Source organism: Arvicanthis niloticus, chromosome 29 (assembly GCF_011762505.2).
Source record: "Arvicanthis niloticus isolate mArvNil1 chromosome 29, mArvNil1.pat.X, whole genome shotgun sequence".
Taxonomy (NCBI): domain Eukaryota; kingdom Metazoa; phylum Chordata; class Mammalia; order Rodentia; family Muridae; genus Arvicanthis; species Arvicanthis niloticus.
The window spans coordinates 9583514-9589428 of record NC_133437.1 but is presented as its reverse complement, the minus strand read 5'-3'; positions in this window follow the sequence as shown (position 1 = coordinate 9589428).

Sequence of the window (5915 nt, the reverse complement as noted above, 5' to 3'; positions counted from 1 at the left end):
AACGTAAGCTCTCAGCTACTGCTCCAGTACCATGCCTGACTGCCTGCTGTCATGCTCCTCACCATGATGGGCGTGGAACTTAACCCTAAAACTGTAAGTGTCAATAAATATTTTCTTTGATAAGTTTCCTTGGTCATGGTGTCCTATTACAGCAATAGAAAAGTATTTAATTCATGTCAGGACATAGCCATTCTAAACAAAGTTTCAATGTGACAGCAGTTGCCTGAACTGTACTCACATGCAATTGGGCCTGTCAGCTGCCAGCCAGGGACCAAGGAGGAACTCAGGGAACACTACCCCTTCTTGCTGAACTATTAGATACTGATAGACTCTAAGGTAGGGACAATTATTGTATTTAGTTGTGTACCCCAACAGTGAGTCCTCCAGACTCCAATGAATACTTAGTTCCAAACCTGTGACCATATAAATTTGGTTAAAATCAGTGGGTCACAAAACAAAACACAAAGAAATGAGTTTGGAAAGAGTCTTATAGAGGAAGAATGATGGAAACAGGGGAGAACAGAAGAGGGATCAAGAATAGAATGCATTATACACATGTATGAAATTATCTGAGAACAAGTTCGTCAATAAAAAGTAGACATCTGGGCAAGAAGAGGAGGAACAGGAGGAATGGAGAAGGAGGAGGGATGGAAGAGAGGAAGGAAGGAGGAGGGATGGAAGAGGAGGGGGAAGAACAGGAGGGGTGGAAAAGAAGGATGAGGGATGGAAGTGAAGGTAGAGGAGGAGGAGGGATGGAAGAGGAAGAAGAGGAGGAGTTGGAAGTTGAGGAGGGATGGAAGTGGAGGAGAGAAAGAGAAAATATTTATTGACACTTACAGTAATCGATCCTGGAAGAAATTTCTATTTAAAATATGACAAATTAAATTGAAAGGATTGTTATATTTTATTCCATTTAAAATCCTACACACAAGGTAGCTGATTTGACAGTATGATAGTGATATAGACTAGATTTCCTATCTATCAAGGGAATCTATTGTATGGTGAAGGCAGAAGCAATGAACCAATAGGGTCCTGTGTGTAATAGCATTTGGAAGGGGTATTCTATAGGACCCATGAGCCATTTGAAATGCTTGTGCAAATATGTTGTCTAACATCTTCATCTTTCCTAATTTTATTTATACCTAGCTTCGAAGTACAGCTCTGCTTTATTTTGTGAACTGATAACAACTGAACTAGTCTAGGTTTTTCAATAAGATAATAAAATAATTTGGTATACTCTTTTCCCAAGTTCCTCATAATTTTTATATCTCTATAACCATCATTATGCAGATAAGAGAATGTTATCATTTACTTCTGAAAAATTATTTTCATATCTAACACATTTAATAAACAAATTAGAATCATAATTGCAGTTCTACAGCATTAAACAACTTTGGGGGCCACTCCTGTAGTCACTAAATACTTACAAATAAAACTGTAGCTTTATTTGTTACAAAGTTTCATACTTGGAAGATTAATATGTTTTACCTACATTAAATATGCAAGAATTATACCACCATGGAAGAACATGGCTGCAGAAAAGACTGCTTGAGTTTGAGTCTTAACTTCTTGAATTTACTGCATGTTGAGAGGGACACAGTGTCCTTGTGTGACATGTGTTGTGTGACATGTGTTGAGAGGGACACAGCGTCCTGTGATGTGTGTTGATGGGGTAGCAGTGTCCTTCAGTAACACATGTTAAGAGGAAAGTATCCTCTTTTGCCATGTGAGTTCTGGAGATGGTACTCTGGTTGGCAAGTTTAGCAGCAAGCGCCTTTACCTGATGAGTGATCTCACTACCCCCCCACCCCCCCAGAATTATGTTGAGGCATGTATATCATCCCCTTTCCCATATTTGCTTATATCCAACTCTCTTTGCCACAGCATAAAAGACATTTCCCATGTCATGGGAGTAGTTAATGCTACTGCCTTGCCAGCTCTTAGTGGCAACAATGACTCCATACCAGAGCCTCCACTGCAAGGCATCGGGGTGAGTGGTTTTATATGAAGACATGCTTATTTAAAGACTTTGGTCTGCTTTTGCTGTGTGAAATCACAGGTTAGCAAAAGAGAAAGCCAGATGTTCTTGTGCCTGAACTTGCGACCTGGACACAAGTTTCAACACCTGTGAAATGCTCGCCCAGAGCGATCCTAGAGCAGAGTTGCTCCTCAATGCTCCTTTGAAAATGGACATTAAAGTGCAGAAAAGGGGAGCACTGAAAAGCTAGCACGAACTGAAGACCTTTAGAAAATCACTCTGATTCTCGTCCAAGCATGCTCAGTGAGGAGACTGAGCTTCAGTGAATGCATTCTTTATCCCAATGACTTCTCAGAAGATCCCTTGTTAAGACACAGTCTTAGTGAGTAGAGAGTGATTTAGTGCTGAGGTGGTGATTCAGGAGCATGTTTGTCCCTCTCTTTATCCGTTTCATTAGAACTGGGCAGAATAACATGCCAGTGACATCTGATAGAGAGCCAAGGCTGTTACTTGGGACAGTAAATTTGTCTTTCTGAATTGCAGCATGCATTCACATATGGCAGTAACATCACATTCACAGCCATAAATAAAAATCAAGCAAAGTCTACATTTAGCTTCATATATTTGGACATTACTATCATTTTTAAAGGATTTGATGTTTACTTTTAATTATGTGTACTTACATGTGGGGTTTTGGGCAAATAAGTATGATGCCCAGATAAGCCAAAAGAGTTTGGACCATAGAGCAGGAGTTAAGAATTGTAAGCATTTCTACCCCATGAGGGTGTTGGAAACTGAACTCCAGTCCTCTACAAAAGCAGTGTACACTCACTGTTAACAGTTGAACCACCTCTCCTGCCCTGTTATTCATTTTTATTCACAATAACACATTTAATGTTGTGTATTAAAATAGCTAATGGCTTAAAGCTTTGCTTTCCTTATAATTTCCGTTTATGCCAGAAGCACATAATTTGCATATCTTCTGGGGTACTTAGAAAATGCTTGGTGCGTACACAGCATAGAACTGTATTATGAGACAATGAGAGTGGGGGTTGCAATGCCTTCGTGTTATCATCCATAGTATTGGTTTTTCCCTTCACAGTGGCCTTCTGGTCTCAGCATTGTGCTTAATGCTAAATGCGACAAGATTTCTTCTAAAAAAAATGAGTTCTGTAGGTTAGGAAATCCTCTCTCTCTCTCTCTCTCTCTCTCTCTCTCTCTCTCTCTCTCTCTCTCTCTCTCTCTCTCTCTCTCACATACACACACACACACACACACACACACACACACACAATGAAAGGCAGTATTCTAATCGAATATCTTAACTTCAAATTATTTTGGAATTCTAGATTCTGTGATGAAGAAAAACATCTATAAGTTCTAGCCACTGGCTTCAGGAAGCTCACAGTCTAAGAAGAGCTGTTACTTTCTCTGTCAACTGTGCCCCCAATCAAAAGCTGTATAATTACCTCTCAATTTCAACAGGGCTTTTGTACAATCCCTAGGGCATTTTTCCTTTCTGACTTTATACTCCAGTCACTTCATGTCTTTACAGAATTCAGTGTAGTATTTTGGTATCTTTATATGCTGTGTGCGCTGTGTGTTAATCAAAGCAGAATATATGGGTTATCTGATATTTCAAGCATTTTTCTTTTCTTTGTCATAAGAGAATTAAGACCCCTTTCTCTTGGTTATTTTGAGTCATTTTGTACAGCATTGTTAAGAAGAATCACCCATTGTATAATAAAAGGCTGAGTACATCGCCTTATCTGGCTGGAGTTTGCGCCCATTCACCATCTAGCCTCTCCATTGTCTTTCCCTATCCTCTGCCTTGTCTGGTAACCACAATGTACAAAGCTGCATCTACACACTCATCTTTTGAAGACTTCAAAATGGATTAAATCACATAACACTTGTCTTTTAGATAGATTCCTTTAAAGTCATTCTGTCTTGGAGAATGGATAATGAGGACATAGCAAACGGGTGGATTAAAATCTGTTACCTGTACACTGTCTGTCGATTACTGTTTCAGACACTATACATCCGTTGTTTTAACTCAATACTAAAAAAACAATACCATGGGATGGATTGTGAAATGTTGCCCTTTTGGCTGAAACAAAACAACATATGGCATTCTCAGATGGTGAAATTACCTTGTCTGAGACCACATATCCAGTAAGTACTGGAGATGATATTTAATTTACTAACAAAGGCAGAAAGTATACTTAATTTGTTTAATTTAATTGCCAGTCCTAAGCAAGTACTTTGAGTACCTTGCTTTCTTCAGGAATATTTTCTTTCCTCAAATATGTTTTCTTGTGGTTATTGGGCCCCAAACAATTCTAGTTGTAGACTCCTCCATTCAGGACAAGAGCTGTAGCCATTTCTCTTATGCAAATGGCAAGGAAAAGAACCAACAGTTCCTTCTAAGGTTATGAGTGTGTACTACCAAAAGCAGGAAAATGTACCTGACACTCATTCAGTTGTAAAAATGTGGTGTAGACTATCCAATATTCAATATTCATTTATCGTTTTATTCAACAAGTATTAGTGATTATCTTTAATACTCCCTAATCAGTCTTAATACTTTATAAAACAGCTTCAGATGATTCATTTTTGTTAGTTACAGGTAGGAAGAAACCAAATTAATATGGCCTATCAAAAACATGAATCAAAAGCATGTGTATGGGTAATCCAAAATAGACAAGGAAGAAGGGTGAAAAGATGGCAAATCTGCCTAATATTTTTTATATATTGGAGTGATGATTTGAAACAGGGTCTTCCTCTAGTCATGGTTGGCTATAATTTGCTACATAGCCAAGGGCATCCTCCTGCCTCAAATGTCTAAGTACTGGGATTACAAGGGTAAACCACCATACCTAAACAGTTTGTATTTTAAAATGTGTGTGTGTGTGTGTGTGTGTGTGTGTGTGTGTGTGTGTGTGTGTGTTCTTGTAAATTATTTTGGTTTTTACTGACCAGGAGCTATCACATGGCTATTCCTAAGAGTAAGGATCTTTGCACTATAGTGTACAATGTACACAAGAATTCCCAGCTGTTGAGATAGCATTCAGATATAGACAATATCTGTGTAAAGTTCACAACACATAAAATCTCATCCAGGAGAGAAGCAAGTAATTGCAGTTGTTTTTGAGGACATTTTTAGCTAGTCCCCAGTGATGGGCATAGGAAACCACTAGTTCTCCCAGGGTAGTCCTTAATGATATGAAGGGCCATCTACTTCTATCATCTATTGCCTGTGAGCCTGTATTCATTCTTCATGGCCCCAGAGCAAATATAATTACAGTATCTATAGGAATCTTCCATTTCTTTTATGAGCTAGTCAATGTTCTTAACATAATGCCTGGCATACAAGCTATTATAAGAATAAATAATTATTAATATTTGAATAAGTACAATTAGAGTTGAGCCTTTTTGAATTTTTTTTTTTTTTTTTGTAAATTGCTTCTAACTTTCCAAAAATGTTTATGCTAGGAATGTCCATCTGGACCTTTGAATGTCATTCTCCGAGAAGACGCCCATGACACCAAGCATACTGGAGGTCAACACCATCCTGGGTGAAGATTTGCTGCGACTGAATCTGGATATGCTGATATCTGGGCTCCTGGAAGTGGAGCTGTTAATCTTTCCTTCAGAGCTGGATGCAGGCCCAGGCTGCCATGTAGCACTGAGCGATGCCATGTCAATTTCAGACAAGGTCTTTATTGCTGGAAATGTTGCATAATGACAGCTTTATTCATGTGAAAACGCAGAATACATTTCAACTGTATGAAATTGTTTATGTTCATCAGAAGTGTTATTTGTCTTCACAAAGTCTGGTTTCAATGAACCAGCTATGTAATGTAATGGATATTAAATAAACATGGAATTTTACATGTTCATAATATTTGGTTTCTTGTTGTGATTTTGATGAACT